Source organism: Balaenoptera acutorostrata, chromosome 11 (assembly GCF_949987535.1).
Source record: "Balaenoptera acutorostrata chromosome 11, mBalAcu1.1, whole genome shotgun sequence".
In the NCBI taxonomy this organism is placed as follows: domain Eukaryota; kingdom Metazoa; phylum Chordata; class Mammalia; order Artiodactyla; family Balaenopteridae; genus Balaenoptera; species Balaenoptera acutorostrata.
The window spans coordinates 80,839,675-80,854,574 of record NC_080074.1 but is presented as its reverse complement, the minus strand read 5'-3'; the positions used below and the strand labels follow the sequence as shown (position 1 = coordinate 80,854,574).

At 36.0% G+C, this 14,900-nt stretch overlaps 1 non-coding gene and 1 pseudogene across 1 annotated transcript; both read left to right on the top strand.

Annotated features, from left to right (window-relative positions):
• Nucleotides 1-14,900, top strand: part of LOC103009403 (60S ribosomal protein L38-like) — a 37,442-nt pseudogene that overhangs the window by 1,335 nt on the left and 21,207 nt on the right.
• Nucleotides 12,973-13,079, top strand: LOC114236916 (U6 spliceosomal RNA). The gene has a single exon (XR_003622762.1). It is a non-coding gene; the product is annotated as a U6 spliceosomal RNA (small nuclear RNA).

The following is a 14,900-nucleotide window of genomic DNA, read 5'->3' as shown; positions in this document are numbered from 1 at the left end:
GTTGGAGTCACAGAAGTCTAGACAGGGATGCTCCCACGTAAAAACACCAGTTCAAGACCACAGTAGCTAACTGTTTCTCCTAAATTCATAGAAACAGAGAAAGTTAAGTAAAATGAAAAAGCAGAGGAACTATTCCCAATCAAAAGAACAAGAAGAATCCCCTGAAGGACCAAATAATGAAACAGACCTCACCAGTCTACTAGACCCAGAGTTCAAAAAGGAGACAATAAAAATGCTAAAGGAATTAAGAAAGATTATCAAAAGAAATGCAGATCACAGTAACAAGGAAATAGAAACAATGAAGATGAACCAATCAAAATTAGACAATTCAATTGCTGAGACAAAAACCAACCTGGAAGCAATGAATAGCAGACTAAATGACGTAGAAAAAGGAATAAGTGATCTAGAAGACGGAATAATGGAAATCACCCAAATCAGAACAGCAGTCAGAGAGATGAATGAAAAAAAAAAAAAAAATGAAAGCAACATACAAGATGTATGGGATAATGTAAAGCATGCCAACCTACACATAATAGGGGATCTAGAAGAAGAAGAAAGAGAAAAGGTGATCAAAAATGTATTTGAAGAAATTATGGCTGAACACATGTAAATCAATGATGTTAGAACACACCCTCACATCATACACAAAGATAAACTCAAAATGGCTTAAAGACTTATATAAGACATGACACCACAAAACTCCTAGAAGAGAACGTAGGCAAAACATTCTCTGATGTAAATCGTACCAATGTTTTCTTGGGTACAATAGTACTAGATACTGTCAGTATCCCAAGACAATAGAAATAAAAACAAAAGTAAACAAATGAGACCTAATCAAACTTACAAGCTTTGTACAGCAAAGGAAACCATAAATGAAACAAAAAGACAACTTATGGACTGGGAGAAAATATTTACAAAAGATGTAACCAACAAGGGCTTAATTTCCAAAATATACAAAACAGCTCATACAACTCAGTAACAAAAAAGCAAACAACCCAATTGAAAAATGAGCAGAAGACCTAAATCAACATTTCTCCAAAAAGATATACAGATGGCCAATGGGCACATGAAAAGATGCTCAACATCTCCAATAATTAAAGAAATGCAAATCAAAACTACAGTGAGGTACCAACTCACACTGATCAGAATGACCATTATTAAAAAGTCTAAAAATAACAAATGCTGGAGAGGGTGTGGAGAAAAGGGAACCCTCCTACACAGTTGGTGGGAATGTAAATTGGTACAGCCACTATGGAAAACCATATGGATGTTCCTGAAAAAATTAAAAATAGAGTTGCCATATGATCCAGCAATCCCACTCCTGGGCAAATATTCAGACAAAACTCTAACGCAAAAAGATACATGCACTCCAATGTTCATAGCAACACTATTCACAGTTGCCAAGACATGGAAGCAACCTAAATGTCCATCAACAGATCAATGGATAAAGAAGATGTGGTACATATATACATTGGAATACTACTCAGCCATAAAAAAAGACTGAAATAATGCCATTTGCAGCAACATGGATGGACCTAGAGATTATCATACTAAGTGAAGAAGGTCAGAAAGAGAAAGACAAATACCATATGATATCACTTATACATGCAATCTAAAATATGACGCAAATGAATTTATCTACAAGACAGACTTACAGACATAGAGAACAGACTGTGGTTGCCAAGGTGGGGGGGGGAGGGTGGGATTGGGAGTTTGGTATTAGTAGATGCAAACTATTATATATAGAACGAATAAACAACAAGGACCTATGGTATAGCACAGGGAACTATATTCAATATCCTGTGATAAACCATAATGGAAAAGAATATGAAAATGTATATATATATATACACACACATATATATATGTATATATGTGTGTATATATATATGTATAACCAAATCACTTTGCTATAGAGCAGAAATTAAGACAACATTGTATATCAACTATACTTGAACAAAATAAATTTTAAAAATAATTATGGCTGAAAACGTCCTAAAATTAAAAAAGAAAACAGATATCCAAGTATGGGACGCACAGAGTGTCCCAGACAAGATGAACCCAAACAGACCTACACCAAGACATATCATAATTAAAATGGCAAAAGTTAAAGAGAGGATTCTAAAGGCAGCAAGACAAAAACAATGAGTCAGTTACAAAGGAACCCCTATAAGGCTTTCAGCTGACTTCTCTGCAGAAATTTTGCAGGCCAGAAGTGGAGTGGCAATGATGTATTTGAAGTGCTGAAAGGAAAAACCTGCAGCCTAGCATACTCTACCCAGCAAAATTATCATTTAGAATAGAAGGAGAGATAAAGTATTTCTCAGACAAACAAAAATTAAAGAATTCAGCAATACTAAACCTACCCTAAAAGAAGTATTGAAAGGAGGGAGGAGATATGGGGGCATATGTATAAGTATAGCTGATTCACTTTGTTATAAAGCAGAAACTAACACACAATTGTAAAGCAATTATACTCCAAAAAAGATGTTAAAAAATATATATTGAAAGGTCTTCTCTAAATAGAAAAGAAGCAAGAATTTATAGGAAAGGAAAAGTCACAGTAGGAAAGGCAGATATATAAAAGGATTGAAGATCACTTAAATAAGCCAGTACCTAGGTAAAACAACAATCAAAACATTTTGTAAAAGCGATTATAACTACAAGCAATTACAACAGCAAAAGGATAAGCATGAAGATGTAAAATAGGACATCAAAATCACAAAATGTGCAGGAGGGGAATATAAAAATGTAGATCTTCTAGAATGTGTTTGAACTTGTATGGCTATTGATTTAAAGCAGGTAGATAGGGACTTCCCTGGTGGAGCAGTAGTTAGGAATCCGCCTGCCAATGCAGGGGACACGGATTCGAGCCCTGGTCCGGAAAGATCCCACATGCCAAGGAGCAACTAGGCCTGTGCATCACAACTACTGAGCCTGTGCTCTAGAGCCAGCGAGCCACAACTACTGAGCCCATGCACCTAGAGCCCGTGCTCCGCAACAAGAGAAGCCACGGCAATGAGAAGCCCGCGCACCACAATGAAGAGTAGCCCCTGCTCGCCGCAACTAGGGAAAACCCGTGAACAGCAACAAAGACCCAACACAGCCAAAAATAAATAAATACATAAATAAATAAATAAAAGGCTATTTATTAAAAAAAAATAAAGCAAGTAGATATAGTTATGGATCAACATACTTGAAATCCAGAATACCATAAATAAAAACATACAATAGATTTTTAAAAATCCAAAGAGAAAGGAAGTCAAGCATACTACAAAAAAAAATCATCAAACCACAAAAGGAAAAACAAAAAGAAGAAGAAAGAAACTAAGAATAACTACAAAAACAACTGGAAAACAAGGCTTAAAATGGCAAAAAGTACATACCTATCAATAATTACATAATGTTCTGATCAAAAAACATAGAGTGGCAGATTGGATTAAAAAAAAAACCCAACAATATGCTGCTTATAGGAGACTCACTTTAGGGCAAAAGACACACATAGATTGAAGGTGAGGGGATGGAAAAAGATATTTCATGCAAATGGAAATGACAAGAAAGCGAAGGTAGCAATATTCATATCAAAAAAAATAGACTCTAAAACAAGTCCATAAAGAAAGAAAAGAAGGGCATTATATAAAGGGACAAATACAAGAAGGGGATATTATACTCATTAACATATATGCACCCAATGTAGGAGGACCTAAGTATATAAAACTGATACTAACAGATATAAAGGAAGAAATTGACAGGAATACAATAATAGTAGGAGACATTAATACCCCACTGACATCAATAGACAGATAATCCAGATAATCAATAAGGCAACAGAGGTCCTAAATGACAGAGTAGACCAGTTGGACTTAATTAATATCTACAGGATACTATATTCAAAAAAAAAAAAAAAACCAGAGCACACATTCTTTTCAAGCATGCATAGAACATTCTCTAGGATAGACCACATACTAGGTCACAAAACAAGCCTTAACAAATTTAAGAGGATAGAATTTATTTCACGCATCTTTTCTGACCTCAATGGTATGAAACTAGAAATCAACACAGAAAGAAAACAGGAAAACAATGAACACATGGCGACTAAACAACATGCAACTAAAAAACAATGGGTCAACAATGAAATCAAAGAAGAAATCAGAAAATACCTTGAGACAAATGAAAATGAAAACAGAGTCTCACAAAATCTATAGGATGCAGCAAAAGCAGTTCTAAGAAAGAAGTTCATAATGATACAGGCCTCCCTCAAGAAACAAGAAAATCTCAAATAATCAACCTAACCTACCCTCTACAAGAATCAGGAAAAGAAGACAAAACAAAGCCCAAATTCAGCAGAAGGAAGGAAATAATAAAAATCAGAGAGGAAATACATAAAATAGAGATTTAAAAAAATAGAAAAGATCAGAAAAACCAAGAGCTGGTTTTTTGAAAGGATAAACAAGATTGACAAACAACTAGACAGACTCACCAAGAAGAAAAGGGAGAGGAGCCAAATAAACAAAATAAGAAATGAAGGAGGAGAAATAACAACTGATACTGCAGAAATACCAAAAAAAAAAAAAACTCATAAAAGAATACTATGAACAGTTAGTTATATGTCAATGAATTGGATAACTTAGAAGAAATGGACAAGTTTCTAGAAACATACAGCCTGACAAAACTGAGTCAAGAAGAAACAGATAATTTCAACAGATTTATCACTACAAGTGAAATAGAATCTGTAATAAAACTCCCTGCAAACAAAAGTCCAGGACCAGATGGCTTCACAGGGGAATTCTACCAAACATACAAAGAAGAACTTATACCCATACTTCTCAAACCATTCCAAAATATTGAAGAGGAGGGAACACTCCCAAATTCATTCTATGAAGCCACCATCTACCCTAAACCAAAACCAAAGAAACTACAAAAAAGAAAATTACGGTCCAATATCTTTGATGAATATAGATGCAAAAACCCTTGACAAAATATTAGCAAACTGAATCCAACAATACATTAAAAGGATTATACACCATGATCAAGTTGGATTCATTCCAGTGTCAGAAGGATGGTTCAACATAAGCAAATCAATCAGTCTGATACACCACATTGACAAAAGGAAAGATAGAAAAACATGATCACCTCAATAGATGCAGAAAAAAGTCATTTGACAAAATTCAGCATCCATTTATGATTTAAAAAAAAAAACTCTCACCAAAGTGGATATAGAGGAAACATATTAAAAGCCATTTACAACAAACCCACAGCCACATAATACTCAATGGTGAAAAGCTGAAAGCCTTCCTGCTAAATTCAGGAACATGGGAAGTATCTCACTCTCACCACTTCTATTCCACATAGTATTAGAAGTCCTAGCCACAGCAATCAAACAAGAAAACGAAATAAATGGTATCCAAATTGGAAGGGAATAGGTAAGCCTGTCCCTATTTGCAGATAACATAATACTCTATGTAGAGAACCCTAAAGTCTTCATACAAAAACTATTAGAATAAATGAATCTAGCAAGGTAGCAAGATGCAAGATTAATATACAGAAATCTGTTGCATTTCTTTACACTAGCAATGAAATATCAAAAAGTAAAAAAACAATACTGTTTAAAATCATATCAAAAAAAAATACTTAGGAATAAACTTAACCAAGGAGGTGAAATACCTATATACTGAAAACTGTAAAACACTAATAAAGGAAATTGAAGGTGATTCAAAGAAATGGAGAGATATACCATGCTCTTCAATTGGAAGAATAAATATCATTAAAATGGCCATACTACACAAAGCAATCTACAGATTTAATGCAACCCCTATCAAAATACCCATGACATTTTTCACAGAACTAGAACAAATAATACAAAAATTTTTATGACACAGAAGACACAGGATTGAGCCCTGAACCAAGACGGCAGAGTAGAAGGACGTGCTCTCACTCCCTCTTGCGAGAACACCAGAATCACAACTAACTGCTGAACAGTCATTGACAGGAAGACACTGGAACTCACCAAAAAAGATACTCCACATCCAAAGACAAAGGAGAAGCCACAATGAGATGGTAGGAGGGGCACAATCACAATTAAAATCAAATCCCATAACTGCTGGGTGGATGACTCACAAACTGGAGAACACTTATACCACAGAAGTCCACCCACTGGAGTGAAGAGTCTGAGCCCCATGTCAGGCTTCCCAACCTGGGGTCTGGCAACAGGAGGAGTAATTCCTAGAGAATCAGACTTTGAAGGCTAGCAGGATTTGATTGCAGGACCCTGACAGGACTGGGGGAAACAGAGACTCCACTCTTGGAGGGCACACACAAAGTAGTGTGTGCATCAGGACCCAGGGGAAGGAGCAGTGACCCCAGGGGAGACTGAACCAGATCTACCTGCTAGTGTTGGAGGGTGTCCTGCAGAGGTGGGGGGTGGCTGTGGCTTACCAACAGGACAAGGACACTGGCAGCAGAAGTCCTGAGAAGTACTCCTTGGCGTGAGCCCTCACAGAGTCCGCCATTAGCCCCACCAAAGAGCCTGCAGGCTCCAGTGTTGGGTCGCCTCAGGCCAAACAACCAACAGGGAGGGAACCCAGCCCCACCCATCAGCAGTCAAGTGGATTAAAGTTTTACTGAGCTCTCCCCACCAGAGCAACAGCCAGCTCTACCCACCACCAGTCCCTCCCATCAGGAAACGTGCAAAAGCCTCTTAGATAGCCTCATCCACCAGAGGGCAGATAGCAGAAGCAAGAAGAACTAAAGTCCTGCAGCCCGTGGAACAAAAACCACATTCACAGAAAGATAGACAAGATGAAAAGGCAGAGGGCTTTGTACCAGATGAAGGAACAAGATAAAACCCCAGAAAAACAACTAACTGAAGTGGAGATAGGCAACCTTCCAGAAAAAGAATTCAGAATAATGATAGTGAAGATGATCCAGGACCTCGGAAAAAGAATGGAGGCAAAGGTCGAGAAGATGCAAAAAATGTTTAACAAAGACCTAGAAAAATAAAAGAACAAACAGAGATGAACAATACAATAACTGAAATGAAAACTACACTAGAAGGAATCAATAGCAGAATAACTGAGGCAGAAGAACGGATAAGTGACCTGGAAGACAGAATGGTGGAATTCACAGCTGCGGAACAGAATAAAGAAAAAAGAATGAAAAGAAATGAAGACAGCCTAAAAGACCCCTTGGACAACATTAAATGCAAAAACATTCGCATTATAGGGGTCCCAGAAGAAGAGAGAGAGAAAGAACTCAAGAAAATATTTGAAGAGATTATAGTCGAAAACTTCCCTAACATGGGAAAGGAAATAGCCACCCAAGTGCAGGAAGCGCAGAGAGTCCCATACAGGATAAACCCAAGGAGAAACACGCCGAGACACATAGTAATCAAAGTGGCAAAAATTAAAGACAAAGAAAAATTATTGACAGCAGCAAGGGAAAAGTGACAAATAACATACAAGGGAACTCCCATAAGGTTAACAGCTGATTTCTCAGCAGAAACTCTACAAGCCAGAAGGGAGTGGCAAGATATACTTAAAATGATGAAAGGGAAGAAGCTGCAACCAAGATTACTCTACCTAGCAAGGATCTCATTCAGATTCGATGGAGAAATCAAAAGCTTTACAGACAAGCAAAAGCTAAGAGAATTCAGCACCACCAAACCAGCTCTACAACAAAAGCTAAAGGACCTTCTCTAGGCAGGAAACACAAAAGAAGGAAAAGACCTACAAAAACAAACCCAAAACAATTAAGAAAATGGTCATAGGAACATACATATCGATAATTACCTTAAACATTAATGCATTAAATGCTCCAACCAAAAGACATAGACTGGCTGAATGGATACAAAAACAAGACCCATATATATGCTGTCTACAAGAGACCCACTTTAGACCTAGGGACACATACAGACTGAAAGTGAGGGGATGGAAAAAGATATTCCATGCAAATGGAAATCAAAAGAAAGTTGGAGTAGCAATACTCATATCAGATAAAATAGACTTTAAAATAAAGACTATTACAAGAGACAAAGAAGGACACTACATAATGATCAAGGGATCAATCCAAGAAGAAGATATAACAATTATAAATATATATGCACCCAACATAGGAGCACCTCAATACATAAGGCAATTGCTAACAGCTATAAAAGAGGAAATCAACAGTAACACAATAATAGTGGGGGACTTTAACACCTCACTTACACCAATGGACAGATCATCCAAAATGAAAATAAATAAGGAAACAGAAGCTTTAAATGACACAATAGACCAGATAGATTTAATTGATATTTATAGGACATTCCATCCAAAAATAGCAGATTACACTTTCTTCTCAAGTGTGCACAGAACATTCTCCAAGATAGATCACATCTTGGTTCACAAATCAAGGCTCAGTAAATTTAAGAAAATTGAAATCATATCAAGCATCTTTTCTGACCACAACACTATGAGATTAGAAATGAATTACAGGGGAAAAAATGTAAAAAACACAAACACATGGAGACTAAACCATACGTAACTAAATAACCAAGAGATCACTGAAGAAATCAAAGAGGAAATCAAAAGTACCTAGAGACAAATGGCAGTGAAAACACGACGATCCAAACCTATGGGATGCAGCAAAAGCAGTTCTAAGAGAGAAGTTTATAGCTATACAAGCCTACCTCAAGAAACAAGAAAAATCTCAATCTAACCTTACACCTAAAGGAACTAGAGAAAGAAAAACAAACTAAACCCAAAGTTAGCAGAAGGAAAGAAATCATAAAGATCAGAGCAGAAATAAATGAAATAGAAACAAAGAAAACAATAGCAAAGATCAATAAAACTAAAAGCTGCTTCTTGGAGAAGATAAACAAAATTGATAAGCCATTAGCCAGATTCATCAAGAAAAAGACGGAGAGGACTCAAATCAATAAAATTAGAAAGGAAAAAGGAGAAGTTACAACAGACACCACAGAAATACAAAGCATCCTAAGAGACTACTACAAGCAACTCTATGCCAATAAAATGGACAACCTGGAAGAAATGGACAAATTCTTAGAAAGGTATAACCTTCCAAGACTAAACCAGGAAGAAATAGAAAATATGAACAGACCAATCACAAGTAATGAAATTGAAACTGTGATTAAAAATCTTCCAACAAACAAAAGTCCAGGACCAGATGGCTTCACAGGTGAATTCTATCAAACATTTAGAGAAGAGCTAACACCCTTCCTTCTCAAACTCTTCCAAAAAATTGCAGAGGAAAGAACACTCCCAAACTCATTCTATGAGGCCACCATCCCCCGATACCAAAACCAAAGATACTACAAAAAAGGAAAATTACAGACCAATATCACTGATGAACATACATGCGAAAATCCTCAACAAAATACTAGCAAACAGAGTCCAACAACACATTAAAAGGATCATACACCATGATCAAGTGGGATTTATCCCAGGGATGCAAGGATTCTTCAGTATATGCAAATAAATCAATGTGATACACCATATTAAGAAATTGAAGAATAAAAACCATATGATCATCTCAATAGATGCAGAAAAATCTTTTGACAAAATTCAACACCCATTTATGATAAAAACTCTCCAGAAAGTGGGCATAGAGGGAACCTACCTCAACATAATAAAGGCCATATACAACAAACCCACAGCAAACATCATTCTCAATGGTGAAAAACTGAAAACATTTCCACTAAGATTAGGAAGAAGACAAGGATGTCCACTCTCACCGCTCTTATTCAACGTAGATTTGGAAGTCCTAGCCACAGCAATCAGAGAAGAAAAGGTAATAAAAGGAATACAAATTAGAAAAGAAGAAGTAAAACTGTCACTGTTTGCAGATGACATGATACTATACATAGAGGATCCTAAAACTACTAGAAAACTAGTACAGAAAACTACTAAAGCTAATCAATGAATTTGGCAAAGTTGCAGGATACATAATTAATGCACAGAAATCTCTTGCATTCCTATACACTAATGATGAAAAATCTGAAAGAAAAATTAAGGAAACACTCCCATTTACCACTGCAACAAAAAGAATAAAATACCTAGGAATAAACCTACCCAAGGAGACAAAAGACCTGTATGCAGAAAACTATAAGACACTGATGAAAGAAATTAAAGATGATACCAACAGATGGAGACATATAGCATGTTCTTGAATTGGAAGAATCAACATTGTGAAAATGACTATACCACCCAAAGCAATGTACAGACCCTCAAATTACCAATGGCATTTTTTACAGAACTAGAACAAATCATCTTAAAATTTGTATGGAGACACAAAAGACCCCGAATAGCCAAAGCAGTCTTGAGGGAAAAAAACGGAGCTGGAGGAATCAGACTCCCTGACTTCAGACTATACTACAAAGCTACAGTAATCAAGACAATATGGTACTGGCACAAAAACAGAAACATAGATCAATGGAACAAGATAGAAAGCCCAGAGATAAACCCACACACCTATGGTCAACTAATCTATGACAAAGGAGGCAAAGATATACAATGGAGAAAAGACAGTCTCTTCAATAAGTGGTACTGGGAAAACTGGACAGCTACATGTAAAAGAATGAAATTAGAATACTCCCTAACACCATACACAAAAATAAACTCAAAATGGATTAGAGACCTAAATGTAAGACCAGACACTATAAAACTGTTAGAGGAAAACATAGGAAGAACACTCTTTGACATAAATCACAGCAATATCTTTTTTGATCCACCTCCTAGAGTAATGAAAATAAAAACAAAAATAAACAAATGGGACCTAATGAAACTTAAAAGCTTTTGCACAGCAAAGGAAACCATAAACAAGATGAAAAGACAACCCTCAGAATGGGAGAAAATATTTGCAAACGAATCAACGGACAAAGGATTAATCTCCAAAATATATAAACAGCTCATGCAGCTCAATATTAAAAAAACAAACAACCCAATCCAAAAATGGGCAGAAGACCTAAATAGACATTTCTCTGAAGAAGACATACAGATGGCCAAGAAGCACATGAAAAGCTGCTCAACATCACTAATTATTAGAGAAATGCAAATCAAAACTACAATGAGGTATCACCTCACACCAGTTAGAATGGGCTTCATCAGAAAATCTACAAACAACAAATGCTGGAGAGGGTGTGGAGAAACGGGAACCCTCTTGCACTGTTGGTGGGAATGTAAATTGATACAGCCACTATGGAGAACAATATGGAGGTTCCTTAAAAAACTAAAAATAACATTACCATATGATCCAGCAATCCCACTACTCGGCATATACCCTGAGAAAACCATAATTCAAAAACACACATGCACCCTAATGTTCATTGCAGCACTATTTACAATAGCCAGGTCATGGAAGCAATCTAAATGCCCATCACCAGACAAATGGATAAAGAAGATGTGATACATATATACAGTGGAATATTACTCAGCCATAAAAAGGATTGAAATTGGGTCATGTGTTGAGACATGGATGGATCTAGAGACTGTCATGCAGAGTGAAATAAGTCAGAAAGAGAAAAACAAATATCGTATATTAACGCATATATGTGGAACCTAGAAAAATGGTAGATGAACCGGTTTGCAGGGCAGAAATAGAGACACAGATGTAGAGAACAAATGTATGGGCACCAAGGAGGGGAAGCGGCGGGGGGTGGGGGTGTGATGAATTGGGAGATGGGGATTGACATGTATACACTGATGTGTATAAAATTGATGACTAATAAGAACCTGCTGTATAATAAAAAAGAAAAGAAACTGACATCTATGTTGATAAAGGAAAACAAATGTCAAGAAAAAAAAAAAAGAAGGGCAACCTGACTTTTCCATAAACCTATCACAAACTGTACCATGTGAGATGTACAAAAAAATTGCTCCTGATACCATGTTTCTTCTCCTTTTGGCTTCTTAGTGTTGTGACAATACCAGGGAGATAGACACTAGTGTGACTTTCAGAATCCTATGCAATTTTATTGACCTCATGTTATTTATATAGATGTTGCTATCACAGAAATAGGTGATTTTAATTAAACCTTAAAGCAAAGTGGAAAAAAAAGAATTAGTAGTATACACATTTATTTAGATATATGGATCCAATCAGGATGTATATCTAAAAGAGTTGAGACTATTGCCTCTAAAGAGTAGGCCAGAAACTGCTTTTCTTATTACAAGCCTTCTAGTATATGTATATATATTTTAAACTATGTATGTGCATTAATTTTAGTTCAATAAACAACGTTAAAACATTAGCATATAATTTGGGGGTGTCCGCAGTGTCTCGAAGTTTATCCATAGCCGGTAAATAAAGAAATCGGTTTTGAAGGGCTCTCTGGGCCTCGATGACAAAAAAAAAAAAAAAAAGAAGCCAAAGCCATCCTGAGGAAAAAGAACAAAGCAGGAGTCATAACCCTCCCAGACTTCAGACTATACTACAAAGCTACAGTAATCAAAACAGTGTAGTTTTGGCACAAAAACAGACATATAGATCAATGAAAGAGAACAGAGAGCCCTGAAATAACCCTACACACCTACAGCCAATTAATCTACAACAAAGGAGGCAAGAATATAATGGAAAAGAGACAGTCTCTTTAGCAAATTGTGTTGGGAAAGCTGGACAGATACATGTAAATCAATGAAATTAGAACAGTCTCTCACACCATATATGAAAACAAACTCAAAATTGTTTAAAGACCTAAATATAAGACATGACACCATAAAACTCCTAGAAGAGAACATAGCCAAAACATTCTCGGACATAAATTGTAGCAACATTTTCTCAGTTCAGTCTCCCAAGCAAAAGAAATAAAAGCAAAAATAAACAAATGGGTCCTAATCAAACTTAAAACCTTTTTCTACAAATAACAAATGCTGAAGGGGGTGTGGAGAAAAGGGAACCCTCCTACACTGTTGGTGAGAACGTAAATTGGTGCAGCCACTATGGAAAAAAGCATGGAGGTTCCTTAAAAAACTAAGAATAGTGCTCACTTCCGCAGCACATAGACTAAAATTGCAATGATACAGAGAAGATTAGCATGGCCCCTGCACAAGGATGACATGCAAAGTTGTGCAGCATTCCACATTTTTAAATGTAAAATAGATAGCTAGTGGGAAGCAGCCACATAGCACAGGGAGATCAGCTCGGTGCTTTGTGACCACCTAGAGGGGTGGGATAGGGAGGGTGGGAGGGAGACACAAGAGGGAGGAGATATGGGGATATATGTATATGTATAGCTGATTCACTTTGTTATAAAGCAGAAAATAACACACCATTGTAAAGCAACTATACTCCAATAAAGATGCTAAAAACAAAACAAAACTAAGAATAGAATTGCCATATGATCCAGCAATACCATTCCTGGGCATATACCCAGACAAAACTCTAATTGGAAAAGATACATGCACCCGTATGTTCATAGCAGTACTATTTACAATAGCCAAGACAGGGAAACAACCAAAATATCCATGGACAGATTAAAAGGATAAAAATGTGGTACATATAAATGTGGGATGTATATATATATATATATATATATATATATATATATATATATATATACACACACATATATACACACACACACGCACACATATATATAATACCATAGAATATTACTCAGACATAAAAAAGGAATTAATTAATGCCATTTTCAGCAACATGGATTGACCTAGAGATTATCATATTAAGTGAAGTAAGTCAGAAAGAGAAAGACAAATACCATATGGTATCACTTATATGTGGAATCTAAAATATGACACAAATGAACACATCTGCTAAACAGAAACAGACTTACAGATATAGAGAACAGAATTGTGATTGACAAGGGGGAGGGGAGGTGGGGGAGGGATGGATAGGAAGTTTGAGATTAACAGATGCAAACTATTATAAATAGGATGGAAAACAACAAGGTCCTACTGTATAGCACAGGGAACTATATTCAATATCCTGTGGTAAACCATAATGGAAAAGAATATGAAAAAGAATATATATATCACCTCACACTGGTCAGAATGGCTATCATCAAAAAATCTACAAACAATAAATGCTGGAGAGGGTGTGGAGAAAAGGGAACTCTCCTACACTGTTGGTGGGAATGTAAATTGGCACAGCCATTATGGAAAACAATATGGAGGTTCCTTTAAAAACTAAAAATAGAGCTACCATATGATCCAGCAATTCCACTCCTGGGCATATATGCAGAAAAGTTGATGACTCTAATTCAAAGAGATACATGCACCCCAACGTTCAAAGCATCACTATTTACAATAGCCAAGACGTGGAATCAACCCAAGTGCTTCAGAAGATGTGGTATATATATATATATATATATATATATATATATATATATATATATACACACATACATATATACACATACACACATAATGTGGTATGTATATAGATATATATAATGGAATATTACTTGGCCACAAAAAAGAATGAAATATTGCCATTTGTAGCAATGTGGATGGATGTAGAGAATATTATACTTAGTGAAGTCAGACAGAGAAAGACAAATATCATATGCTATCATATGCTGTCACATATGCTATTCCACTATATGTGGAATCTTAAAAAATGATACAAGTGAACTTATTTACAAAACAGAAACAGACTTACAGACATAGAAAACAAACTTGTGGTTACCAAAGGGGAAGGAAGTGGGGAAGGGATAAATTAAGAAGTATAGGATTAACAGATACAAACTACTGTACATAAAATAGATAAGCAACAAGGATTTACTGTAAAGCACAGGGGACTATATTCAATATCTTGTAATAATCTATAATGGAGAATAATCTGAAAAAGTATATAGATGTATATAACTGAAAAAAAGAAAGAAAGAAAGAATGTCATGTGAGGACAGAGACATTGATTGAAACCATGGAGGTACAAATTGAAGAACA